Source organism: Hevea brasiliensis, chromosome 16, assembly GCF_030052815.1.
Source record: "Hevea brasiliensis isolate MT/VB/25A 57/8 chromosome 16, ASM3005281v1, whole genome shotgun sequence".
Classification (NCBI taxonomy): domain Eukaryota; kingdom Viridiplantae; phylum Streptophyta; class Magnoliopsida; order Malpighiales; family Euphorbiaceae; genus Hevea; species Hevea brasiliensis.
In genome coordinates, this window is record NC_079508.1 from 33,867,275 (window position 1) to 33,881,863 (window position 14,589).

At 34.3% G+C, this 14,589-nt stretch overlaps 1 non-coding gene across 1 annotated transcript; it reads right to left on the reverse strand.

Annotated features, from left to right (window-relative positions):
* Positions 1–12,810: 12,810 nt before the first annotated feature.
* On the reverse strand, positions 12,811–12,917 carry LOC131175095 (small nucleolar RNA R71). The gene has a single exon (XR_009145255.1). It is a non-coding gene; the product is annotated as a small nucleolar RNA R71 (small nucleolar RNA).
* Between the last annotated feature and the right edge of the window lie 1,672 nt (positions 12,918–14,589).

Sequence of the window (14,589 nt, forward strand, 5' to 3'; positions counted from 1 at the left end):
CACCATACAACTCTTGTAGGTGAAGGAGGATCTCACTCACACTCTAAATATTTTCATGCTGCTTCTGTAACTCATTACTCATAGAAGTAAGCATGTAACACTTAGCTCTCATATCATGCTCCTTCCACTTGTCCAAAGTTTCATGTTCCTCTGGAGTGGCCTCTGGAGGTAAGGGACCAGGAACATTTGAATCTAGAACATATCCTATATGTTCAAGGTTCAGGACAAGTTTCAAATTTCTTAGCCAATCAGATAGATTTGGTCCTGTTAACCTATTTTGATCAAGTATGCTTGCAAGGATATTGGATGGTGGTGGTTATTCTGTGCTCATTGTTATCAGAAAATTAACTGCAGAAAATAACCAGATTAATTAGTAAATATATCATGTATTTAACCAAAATGATTATGGTCTTTTAATCAAATTGATCCTCCCACTAACTTAGCGAATCCTACACTTCCAAAGTAGAAAACGGGAATCCTAGTTGGATGGATTTCTAGTGGGTGATTGAATTCTTATAATTCTATTAATTATCCTCAGGTACATCCATTATTGGAATTACAATAAACTATAAGTAAGCAACTCCTTGCCCATCACATCTCATGTGAGGTTCAATCCTTTACCTAGTCCCTAATGCTCAAAATCTCAAGTACATCTATTATTGACTTATCTTGCATTAGTCAAGTTGATCCCATTGAGCCAGTAATTATGCAAATAATTTTAATGTCCTCAGGTACATCCAATATTGGGCACCAAACCATTTACAGATTTACAACATCTCATGCTTAACAATTATTCTTAAGAAAATCTCTTAAATTAATTGCATCTTATGCAAGTATTTAAAATTTCTTAAAATAATTACCTCAAATGGAGGGCCCACATTATAATTACTTTAATTATACCATTTCTAACTTAATCACTTGTTTAGAAGATTTTGTGGTCATCCTAATTACCATTAAGGTCTCACTTTGCACATTATCCATTTAGCATGTATATATCATATACTTGCATACATTCCCATACATCTCATGCATTCATGGATAAACAGTAAATATGGTATGATCATGGACTTTCTAAGAGATTCAATTCTGAGCCACCAAAAATTAAATCAGGGCATTCCTAAGTGCATTTCATTCATTCATTTTACAAGAGTTACTGAAGGAATACATAATCAACACTTGATCTTCAATTCCTCCCACTGGTCCCACCAATGCTCTTGACCTCCTTGATCTTCTTGCAATCCAATACTACATAGTAATCCTTAGCATACCAAGGTGAATTTACAAGAACTAAATAAATGAAATCACAACCCAAAATTATTACAACCTTAATAATACATGTCCAAAATAAATTAAAATTAATTAATTAAATTACAATCCCAAAGAAACATAAAAGAAATAAATCCCATCACATTGGTCTTTTATAGTCCATGATCATCCATCATGCATATCACTATTTAACAATTTAAATAAAACATACATACTTAAATTAAATTGAATATCTCATATTCAACTTAAAAATCCAGATTTGAATATGATTCAAACAAATTTAAAAACTCAGATTTGAATCTCATTCAAACAAATTTAAAAATTCAGCTTTGAATCACATTCAAACAAATTTAAAATTTCATATTTGAATCAAAATTTAATTGTATGATTAAAACTCTAATTAAACAATTTAATTAGACATATTATGGGCAGATCATACAACACTTGCACAAAGATTACCCAAAGAACCAAAGGACTCATGCGCACCACTTAAATGGCCTAAAGCCATGCGCACCCATGGTGCACTCACAATGCCGCCACCTTGATGAATCCAACCAGCAATGAATTGATCAACTTTTGATCAAATCACACAATTAAATCATATAATCAACAATCTAAATGGCAAATATAGTGGCTCTGATATCAATTGAAGGAACAGAAGTATGAAAAACACAAGTTTATTGTGACACCCCTTACCCGTCTACACTATAGCCGAGCAAGATATGCCACACAATGTGCCAGAGCACCAAATTATATTTCAATCCAATTTACCTTTTTTACTTATTTATTTACAATTTTTTGATTAATCTAAATTTTTCCACAAATTTTATAGAAAATCCGGTAGAGTGCCGACTGTAAATTGGAAAAATAGTTCTTCTGAATTTGTTAAAAACATTTCCAATAAAATCATCACATCATTCTCAGTCAACCACCAATATATTCTCAACAATTTCTCAAATGACTTCAGTGTCTCAAAATTAAATTCAGATCACAGTCAACTCAATGAGAAATGCTCACATTTATTACTGAACATAGTTCATAGATACTTACATCAAAAGCATAATTACATGAATTTATAATATACATTACAGAAGTTTACAAAATACAAAATATCAAAATATCAAAAGTGGCCTAATGTCCTACCAAATGCACTACAATGTGAGGTGACTCTGAACTATGTGTACAGATCTGAAAGCTCACCCAGTATGAGGTCTGCTGGACTCCCCAGCTATGTCTCTAGTACCTGCGCGTGGCAAAAGCGATGCGCTAAGGAATTCTGATTAGTGGTGATAATATAAAATATAATAACTAAAATAATATAAATATGCAGAATGTATGTTTACATTTTAGGTAGACTTAATTTCTAGCATTTATTGCAGTATAAATTGATTAAAATTTTGTAAAATTCATTATCGTTGCCCAAGTAACCCATACTAGTCGACTGGACTGGATAAACGGGTAAATTAGCACTGGATACTAAGTACCTCGGACCATCACACCATCAGTCACATTGTCTCTCCTGGTGTGCAACAGAATAGCTAATAAGCTGTAATAATCATCAAGGATATAATTCAAGTATAATAACTCAATTACCATAGCCAAAGGCTATTTTATCACAGAATGGCATGGGAGGCCATGAAACACATAATGGCATGAAGCCATATGCAGTACTGCTAACAGAACCCTATTGGCATGCCAACCTATCCAAACCAATCTTGCTAGATATACTAGGGTATATTACACTTTTAAGTTTCACAATTCTTGAAATTCAAGTTTTGGTGTTACTATTCAATTCATTAGTCAACAAAATGTTGAATTTTGCATGGACAATAGGTACATTGGTTTTATTACTCCCAATATACCACATTTTGCATTCTAAAATTGTTGGTATTGGTTGCCAATACTATTTCTAAGTTTAATGTTAATTGTTCAAAATTTTCAGATTTCAAGCTTTGTGTTTACTGTTCCATTAATCATTCTTGCAGTGGGAATTTGGCAAAATGATCAACATGAAAGTTGTTCCTTATTTTGTCTAGTTATATTTCTTTTTTTGAATCACTCCATTTAGAGTTTTGTAGCTCAAGTTATGGCCCAAAAACCACAACTGGTCGAATTATAATTTTTCCAGAATTTCTGGATTGACCAAATCTATAGTATTTTGAGCAGTGACTGTAGGTCACTTTTTGAATATGTTATGGTCATAATTTGGGTTAGGTTTCTTCATGAAAGTTGTAGGTCTATATCTCAGCTTATTTCTGGTAAAATTTCAGATCAATTAGACCTTTCTACACTAAGTTATGACTAAATGACTAAACACTATTCATTTGGTCATTTTGCCCAGGCAGAATGCAGGTCACCCAGATTAGGACAATCTTTAGGTCAACTTGGTTTGGTTTTCTAGGCATAGTTTCTCCACCAAAGTTGTGTTATTATGTGTCTAATTTCATGTCCAATTGGCCTTGCACTAATTGAACCTCTACAATTCCAGTTATTGCTACCCAAACCTATTAGACTCATGCCCAGTCCTGCAGGTCACCAAGGGTAGCCACACCAAACTCAATTCCCACTACACAAACCACTTCATTTTTTATTCACACACAGACAAATGGTCAATAATTGACCATTAAAACTCTCTTTCACCAAATACATGAACAAGTCTCAATTTCAAGCTCAAACCCTAGCTCAACCATCTCAAAACTTGCATTCACTTACCTTTCACTATCCTAACCAATAAATTAATGTTAAGGGCAGTAACTATACCCTTTTTAATTCTAAGAATTCTTCAAAACACTACCAAGTTTAAGGCTGCTAGAATTTAGAGCAAGACATACACATAATGTTTACTAAATTTTCTTGCAAATTTGCATTAATTACCACTCCTTCAACATGAATTTAAAGAGAAAAACAATTTTAAGTTACTAACCTCTAATGGAGTGAAATTCCAACTTGCTAGGGTTCTTCTTTTTCACTTCTTTTTGCTCTCAAAAGATTTACCAAGATGAAAGAATAAGTTTTTTTGTTGGGAACATAGGGTTTAGTTGGGTAAAAACCAAGCAAATCAAGCTTTGTAAAGCTTGAAAATGGTGGACAATGGGAGAGGAGGGAGACGGCAAGGAAGAAAGGGATAAGGCTTTCTGATTTTTTTTTGTTTTGTTTTCTGTCCATTAAGTCTTTTTAAACATATTAGTGCCATGTGTCAACATTTGATTGGGTGGGAGAATAGTAATGACATCATAATGATGTCAAAATCCTCATTTTTTCTCATTTTCTATCCTTTTCTTGTCTATTTAATTTCAATTAAAATTTTAACAACATTTATTCATATTTTATGTCATATAAATTATTTATTTAACTGGACAAGTTGGCCAAAAATCATCTCTGAAGACGAAATGATAAAAATGCCCTCTGTTTGGCTTAACGAGCCAAAATTATGTGTACCAATAGAAAATTTTTTTCTAAGCATTTTCTTGGCATTCTAATGCCTTAAGAACCTCAATGACCCTTCTTTGGAGTCTCAAAAATTATTTTATAATTTTTTCCCCGGGTCTAGGGTTGTTAACGGCCTTCACCGTCACTTCCCTTTCGGGTTACTGGGGTTTCGGCTCGTTTAACCTTAGTGTATTTCGTTTCTAAGAATTTTCCTTGATTTTTATGAGCATTATTTAGTTTCTTTATAACTCCCCACTTTAGTCTAATTATAAATTTCTAACATTCTAGTTGCCCGGACCGATATTGGTCATCGAAACAGTAGACTGTACGGACTAGCTTAAGTGAGGATATTACATTTATATCATTGAATTCAAAAAATTTTCTCCTAGGGTCACATGCATCATGCAAGATTCATTTTTATTTATTTGATTTTAATGATAAACAACATATTAAAACTCTTTTTAATATGTTTTGGATCTTGATTTGTTATTTAAGATTTTAGAATTAATCAGATTAATTCATTAGAACCCTAGATTAGATCAATAACAAGAACACTAACCTTTTGATGCACTGCAGTATGTTTGACACCTTTAGAATGCGCCTTAGGACACCAGATGTTGTCCCTCTAGCTTGTCCACATCAAGATCACCTATGGTAGCCCTTGAACAGCTTCTAAAGCTTTTTCTATGAATTAGAAAATCAAGTTTTGCCTTTTTAGAGATTACAGATGTAAACAGGACACTAGAAACGATTTCTAATATTTTTAATTCAAGAGATTGTTTGCTAATCTCTTTGAATTGATGAGAGATGAAGAAGAAGAGAAGAGAGAGCAGCCAAGGGTGGCGGCACAAAAAGATGAATGGTAGCTTATGTTTTGTTCTTTCATCCTTGCACTTATATAGCTAAGTCACCACTTAAAACCTCTACCACATGTCACCCTCTGATTGGTTCTAGGTTTAATTGACACAATCACATTGTGCCAAGTGTGAAACCTATATTTAATCTTGACTTTGATTATCTTACATGATTAAAAGACATTTGGCAAGCTTATGTGTAGTGCCATGTGTCACCATCTTATGGTGTCACATGTCACCCTGTGAAATGACCAAAATACTCCTGTGTCTTAATTTTGAGTTCTCAACCCAAAATAATTATTTTTCTTCTTCTAATCAATTTATATCAAATATAAATTAATTAATTAATCTCTACTAATTAATTTATCATTAATTAAATTCATATTTAAACACTTTAAATATAAATTTAACTTATACTATACATCCAATAACTTAGATTTGGTTTCAAGCCATGCTAGGGACTTTGCAATCTAATTGCAAACCAAACCTATTTAATTAATCAATTAAACTCTTTAATTAATTATTTAAATCATATTTAATTTGGTGATTACTTGTGTATGTGTGTAACTTACTAGGCTCATCACTAATTGGCTATGAGATATGATATCAACTCTTAATATCATTAGAACTCTTTCTTACTATAAATGATTTCTCTAAATCATTTTATGCACCTCATAGACCATGGTTAACACCTAGCATAGTATGCCATAGCCACCCAATTAGTAATAAGGTTTACCTTAAATGAACCTATAATCATATGTTACCATGCACTAGAATCTCTCTGTTACAAAATCCCAATTCGAGCTGGAGTCATGGTTTATGCCAAACCCCATTTGCTATGAATATTATGTTCTCTTTTAATTCCAGTTCTTGATTAAAAAGATTTTCTCATCAGAAACTCTTTTCTGATTAAATCTATCTGTCCTGTCTAGGAACTTGAAACATCAAGAATAATTAAATGAACATGGGATTTTATCCCTATTTACTTAGAGGAACAGATTCCATCTTGATCAACACCTACCTCCATATATAACTAGTAGGAGCCAACACATGCCCATATACCCATACACAGTACAAGTATGAAAGCAGTATCAAACTAAAATCACCTATATACAAGATAACTGTGCTATCTCAGGTCTAAAGATTATATGCACTGATATGATTTATGACAATACATTGACAAGATTAAACTCCATGTGCTTGTCATAAATGTCACTGGTTCGGCCTACTTATCATGTATAAGTGCCTATCATGTTTGTCATATGGCATCACCATTCCATCTTATTTACATCTCATATAAATAACTTGGGAACAAACATGATTACAATCTTTCTGGATAAGTCATGTCCTTATTGTAAAGTATCCTCGATTGTGAACCTATTTATGATACCTTGTGCTAGAAATACTGTCACTCATATTCTTAACAACTTAAGAATAGAATTTCTAATAAAATATCAATGGATCTTTTCTATTACACATAAATATATTATATAAACGAAAAAGTGAAGATGCCTTTTATTAATAAAAGCATGTATAAGAAACACACTAAATGATATGCTCTAAGGCATACTACTAACATTGAGTATGAGATTAATGTGAATGGAAATGATTGTATGATTTGAATTAGAAAATGTTGATTGGATTATGAGTTAGACTCATGATAATATTGATGAAATTTTTAAATAGGTAATTAGTGGAACATGGCAAATGTCAATAAAACAAGAGAAACTCCATCGGTTTCTCTGTTTAAATAATTGGATTTAAAATAACGATGGGATTAAAATTAATAATGAATAAAGCAAGATAAGATAAGGTGCTCCGGCATAGAATGTAGCAATTCTTGCTCAGCTACAGTGTAGATCGGGTAGGGAGTGTTACACATAAGCTATTACTCTTCCATTCTGCATAAGAACACGTCCCAAACCCACTCTAGAGGCATTGTAGTAAATAGTGAAATCTTTATTGTTTGTAGCCAGAGCTAATACTGGTATTGTAATCAGACACTCCTTAAGCTTTTGAAAACTCTCCTCACATTTATCATTCCATTCAAAATTCTTTTTCTTCTGAGTTAACCTAGTCATTGGAGCATCTATCTTGGAGAAATTAGGTATAAATCTCCTATAATAGCCCACCAAACCTAGGAAACTCTTAATCTTAATCACTGTAATCAGCCTTGGCCAATCTGCCACTGCTTCAACCTTTTTAGGATCCTCTTCAATTCCATTCTCTAACATTGTATGCCCAAGAAGGAGATACTCGTTAGCTAGAACTCACACTTGGAGAACTTGACATACAACTGATGCTCCCTCAATGTTTGAGGAACCATTCTTAGATGTTGTGCATGCTCTTCAGGACTTTTTGAGTATAAAACCCTAACCCTAACATACATAAACTTCCACAAACTCATCTTAAACACAAAATCACATGAAATAGAAGTTGTAGAAACCTAATCCCTTATCAATTTTCTTAGATTTACCTAATAGATCAAAAAGAAAAGAATGTTACCTCTTTTTACTGGAGCTTGGAGGTGAGAAAATCCAAGCCCCAAAACTTGAATCTACTATTCCAAACTTTTAAATGGAAGAAACCACCTCCAAATCTTGAAAAACCCAATGAAATCTCTTCAAAAAGCTCCTTGTATGCTCTGGTAGTTAAGAGAGAGAGAGAGGGAGAGAAAACCAAAGTGCTTTAAGTAGAAACACGGGCCTTGGTCCCTTTCATACTCTTAATAGTCGAGCACTTTAGGCTGTCAGAAGTTAGGCTTTTGACTGTCATAGTCTGTTCTGTCCAAATAGACATTTGAACCATGAAAAGGACTTTGGTTGCCGAAAGTCTATCTTTTGGCTATCGAAAGTCTATCCTTTGGCTGTCCAAGTTCCTTCTACCCAAAAATAAACAACTAAAAACTTTTAAAATATTTTTATTTTTTTAAATACATTTTAAATACCTCAAACACACATGCATAAACATATTTTTCACATGTCACTACCACTCCCTTGTTAGTGAAATTTTAAATTACCACCAGAATATTTCATCAAGGATAGATATTCCAACATCAGAAAATGGTGAGTATTACATTTGCTATCTTCCAAAACCAAATGGAATTCATCACTACCAATATGGGAGCTATTGAAAGTAGGTTATAAAAGCCCAAGGGAAATATTTTCTTCATGTGAAATAAAGAAAGATACATATTATGGGAAAAAAATGAAGGAAAATGAGAAATGAAAAAGCAAGTCAACGGTGTTATTCCATTTGCTTTTTATCCTAAGTATGCAGTGAATATCCTAGAAAGGTATTTTATCTACTGTGTTTTTCCGTATTTCTAAAAGGAAAAAAAAAGTGAGCAATTTATAAATATTCCATAAATTTGCATGACCATTTAAGCAAAACAATTGTACTCTTTTCGCCTTTTGATCATATCACATAGAGTTTGGATTTGTTAGATATATTATCTCATAGTCACCAATACAGAAATGCACAAATTGAAAGAAAACAAATAAGGTTTTGTATTTAGATTTCCACATTGGTTTTAAAACTTTTTTTTTCTTTTGAACAAAACATTGGTCTTAAAACATGTTAAAACTTATAGAGGAAAAACACTAAGATAAAAGATTTCATTGTTTCAACTCAACTTCTAAGAATCAATCCAAATGCACCACTCATCTGATCAAAGTGAATGAGCATGTGAGTGAAGAAGTAGATGAACAAAAGAACCTAAAGACATCAACAATCCTAGTCAACATAATTCCATTGTAATAAAAAGTGTGATAGAACAAAATGATGAAGCATAACAAAATTACACAGTAGGATTCTAATAATAAGGAAAAAATCTAGTCATTCCAAATTTGGAAACTTAATCTTGATTAGCTTTTCATCATGTCACCAGTGCTAATTGAATTGCTTAAAATTATTTTGCATCTAAAGAAGTCATGCAAATGATGGATTTTTTTTTCTTTTTTTTTAGAGGGGGGAGGGGGGGGAGTGAGAATAAAATACCTTTTAGTTCTTTTATAAACTTTTCCCAATTTATGGGTGAAGGTTAGTTAGTAAAATATGATTGCTAATTAGTAAAATATGACTATCTTCTATACAAAAATAGCATAGACTCGGCAACAATAGGTCAATTGTTAGAAAAATTAATATGGCCATAACCATATTAGATCGTGCAGATATACTCATAATCAACTTTATATCACTAGTTTATATTTAGTCACAAGTTATCCATGAGTCAAGTTCATAGTCTAGATGTACTTTATTTGCAGTGAATTTCCATAAAAATAGTAGAGGAAGAAAGAGTATTTTGATAGGATATCACCTTAGGACCAAAATTGCATCAAGAGAGCACCCAAATATTGCTTCTAGCTATGGCAAAAATACCACCCTTTAAAAGCCACGAATTTTTTACTAAAAATAAGTATCTATATGTCTTCTAATCCCTAGGCTATTGAAGTTTGGTTTCCATTATAATTTCTAACTCCTAGCCTAAGTAGAAGTCCTAATTATGTAGATAATTTAATTCTCTCTCAAAATTGAATTATATGGCCATAAATATATGCAATGCACATAAGATGGATCAAGCCCATCATTGTGCTTAAGCCAAGATCTCCCACTAACATATGATAGTATTGACTTTCTTTCTCAGTTACTACAAACTCCATACTTAATAAATAGACTGGGTGACAAGTACATACTTCGAGAGCTTGAGTACCATATATCTATTAGGATAATATAGCTCCTTGAATGGTGGAAATGGAGTAGATGTAGTACCCTATATCATTTTATCACATTTACATCTCTTCTGATCTCTTTAGATGCATTTTGAATTCATAATTATCACATATCCATAGATAAACGTAATTACCGGTCTAAGAACGCAAACTTAATTTGATAGTATTCAATTATCTTCCTTTTCTCTCAATACTCTCAACCTTAATATTCGTTTTTTTAATAATATCCTGCCAGACCATATCTTACGTAGTCCTTTGAAAACTGATACACTTGAATTGTATAGATATTTTTAAGCACATTTGTATTCTAATTCATAGCATTTAGGCAAGTATTTTCATGCATAGTAGTTGATTTCATTAGTTTTTGCAAATTCTATTGCCAAGCCCTTAATTCCATGTTTTCTGCATTATTTCAGGTTTTTGGGTGAAGCCCCAAAGAATGGGACTGCAAAGGAAAGCTTGGAGAGGTAAAAAGACAAAGAATTGCTGCTGATACAAAGTACACAGTTCATGTAAACCAAGCCCCAGACCCGTGTAACTCTCTGCCAGAAGAAAGCCAAGAGAATCGATGAGAAACACAAGTACACGAGTCGTGCAAGTAGACCCGTGTAATCTGCAGGGACCCATGTAAGTCTCTGCCGGGCGCAAGCTTGAAGAACCTTATGGGAACAATTATACACGGCCCGTGTAACTAGGCCCTTGTAGTTGGCACAGACCCGTGTAACTTTTTGTGCCAAAACAAGATTTCGCAATTCTCCTCCAGCAAGTTACACGGCCCTACATTACGGGACCCGTGTAGTGACACACAAGCCGTGTACTATGCTGCAGCCAGTTTTGTAACTCGAATTCCCCTCCTATTTTATGATTCAAACGAGACTCCTAAAGCCTTTTGTACTCAAAATGACCTAACCCTAGAGCAACCAATATAAATAGAAAAGAAAACATCAAGAAAAGAGGTCGGTCACTGTCATCGGGACTGCTGCTAAAGGTTGCTGTTGTCGAGCTCTACATCAGTGCCAAAAGAAGTTTTCCAGCTGAAGCTCCACAAGATCAAAGCTGCAAAATCTCTTTGGTTCCTTCGTTTCATCTCCTTAGACAGATTTTTATTATTTTATTTCTTCTGCATAACTCTCTTTTTACTGTTTTTTACTTTTTATCATGACATTTGCTGAACTCACCATGAGTGAGTAGTTTTCTTATTCTGGATTTGGGAGAGTAGCTCTTGTAATTATTATTATGGACGAACCTTGAGTTTTATTTATTGGATTTGAGATTCGTTTCTTGATTTAATTTCTTGCAATCTTAATGCGTGCTATGTGTCGGTACCCACTTAGTTATGATTGTAGATATTAATTGAAGGACTGAAAGGTGAAGATTAACATTAGAAAATTAAGATCTTGAACCTAGGAATTCTGACCTAGACATAGGTTGATACCTTTGTGGAACCTAAAAATTGATCAAAGGTCTTAAAGGATTTTAATTAATTTGATCACCACAAAAGTAGGGTTCGAGTTAATTAGAATACACCCTAGATGCCTTGAGAAAGGATTTAGGATAACTTAGGACTGATTTCCATCAAGGAAAACGATCCTCAATTCAGTAAATAAACGAGATAACATCCCTATTAACATTCAAGTGTGAAATCTTAATTCCAGAATTGTTTCAAATAAATCATTTCATTTTAAGTTTACCATTTTAGTGTTTAAAGTTAACAAACTTCATTCCCTAAGTATTCAATAGCCTAGACAGTCAACATGTCTGTGTAGATTGGTACTTGCTAAACAAAATTCCTTGTGGGAACGATACTCTACTTATCACTTTATTACTTATTAGCGATACATGCACTTGCGGTAATTACAAAAATAGTGAAAAAAGTTTTTGGTGCCGTTGCCGGGGAATTTTTGGTTTTAGTAATATCAAGCGATAGGCAATTTAGCTGATTTAGGAAATTATATTTATTATTTTATTTTATTTTACTGGTTGTATTTCCTTTCCTTTCTCTCAGGTGCCCGATCTGATACATGACCAAAACAAAGCCAGAAGAAATTTTGGACTGTGATCCAGAAATAGACAGAACTCTGAAAGCCATCAGGAGGGAAAGGAAACATCAAGAGCATGGTCAAGGAGATCCTGAAATCCCAATCATGGCCGATATTAATGACAGACCAAGACTCTTGAGAGATTACGGAGCTCCATCTGTTCAAGGATTTCTGCCCAGTGTCACTAGACCCACAGTGGAAGCCAACAACTTTGAATTAAAACCAGCATGGCTTCAAATGATTCAACAAACCCAGTTTGCTGGTTCACCAACTAAAGACCCACACTATCACCTCTAGTGCTTTCTTGCCCTATGTGATACATTCAAGATGAATGGAGTGTCTGATCAAGCAATAAGACTCAGAGCATTCCCATTCTCCCTTCAGGACAGAGCAAGGAAGTGGTTACTTTCTTAACCGGCTGGAACATTCACTACCTGGGAAAACCTCTCTCAAGCTTTTCTAGCAAGGTATTTCCTACCTACAAAGACTGTAAAGCTGAGGCTTGAGCTCAACACCTTCAAACAAAAGGAAGGAGAGTCACTCTATGATGCATGGGAAAGATATAAAGACTTGCAGAGGGAATGTCCACACCATGGCATAGAAGATTGGCTATTGGTGCAAAATTTCTATAATGGATTACTACCGTCTACAAGGAGCACAGTTAATTCAGCTGCAGAGGGTGATCTAATAGAGAACACAGTGCCACAAGCACTTGAACTTCTAGAAGGGGTTGCATACCATAATTATGAGTGGTCAAATGAAAGAGCAAATGTAAGAAGAACTGCAGGAGTCCTGGAAGTAGATGCCTTAAGTATGATAAATGCCCAGTTTGATCAGCTCACAAAGAAACTTGAAAGAATGCAAGCCAATGCAGTTGGTACAAATAGTCAACATGAGGACAGCTATGAAGGAGGATACATGAATTCAGAATACAGCAATTTCAATGAACCTGCAGAACAGATGAACTATGTGAATACTGGAGGAAACTTCAACCAGAGGTAGTCAAACAATCCTTATTCAAATACTTATAATCCTGGTTGGAGAAACCACCCAAATTTCTCATGGTCCAATCAGCAGAACCAACCGATAAATAAGTAACAAGGGTACAAACCTCCAGCACCCCCTGGATTTCAGAATAAAGGTCAGAACTTTGCACAACTATCACTACCTCTCCAACCTCAACAACTTAAACCGAAAATGACCATGGAAACCATGATGGAAGGATTCCTAGCAGCTCAATAACAACAAATTGAATTGATTAAACAGCTGACTTCCAGAATAGACCAACTTGCTATCCATAACAAGATGCTAAAGACTCAAATCACTCAGCAAACAAGTTCTTCAAGTAAGGCTGCTGGCAAACTGCCCAATCAACCAGAAATGAACCCAAGGGAGCATTGCAAGGCAGTTGCACTAAGGAGTGGGAGAACTTTAGTACAACCAGAGGTAGAATCGACAGAGGAAACCATAGAAAAATCTAAAGACCAAGCAGAGAAAAAGGAAGAAGTAGCTAAGAAAGATCAGGAAGAGGAAGCAAGGAAGATAAAGAAATTACCAGAACCATACCAGCCTCCCCCACCTTTTCCTCAGATATTTCAGAAAGCCAAACTGGACAAGCAGTTCGGGAAGTTTTTGGAAGTTTTACAGAAACTTTACATCAACATTCCCTTTACTGAAGCACTTTCTCAGATGCCATCTTATGCCAAATTTCTTAAGGAAATTCTGTCAAAAAAAAGGAAGCTAGAAGACTATGGAACAGTAGCCCTAACAGAGGAATGCAGTGCCATTCTGTAAAACAAACTGCCTCCAAAGCTGAAGGATCCAGGAAGCTTCTCCATACCCTGTATCATTGGTAACAAGAAAATAAATAAGGCCCTCTACAATCTTGGGGCAAGTGCTAGTTTAATGCCTCTATCAATATGCAAAAAGCTGGAGATCGGGGAACTGAAACCCACAACAATCTCATTGCAATTGGCTGATCGATCCATTAAATATCCTGTAGGAATACTTGAGAACATCCCTATCAAAGTGGGCAAATTCTTCATTCTAGTGGACTTTGTCATCCTTGAGATGGAATAAGATGTCCAAATTCCTATCATCTTGGGAAGACCATTCTTTTCAACCACCAGAGCCATCATACACATCAAAAAAATGGACGATTAACCCTCATGGTAGGAGAAGAAGAAGTGGAGTTCAACTTGTTCGATACAATGAAACACAAAATTGAACCTGATGAATGCTTCAAGGTTGACATAATTGACGAACAAGTTA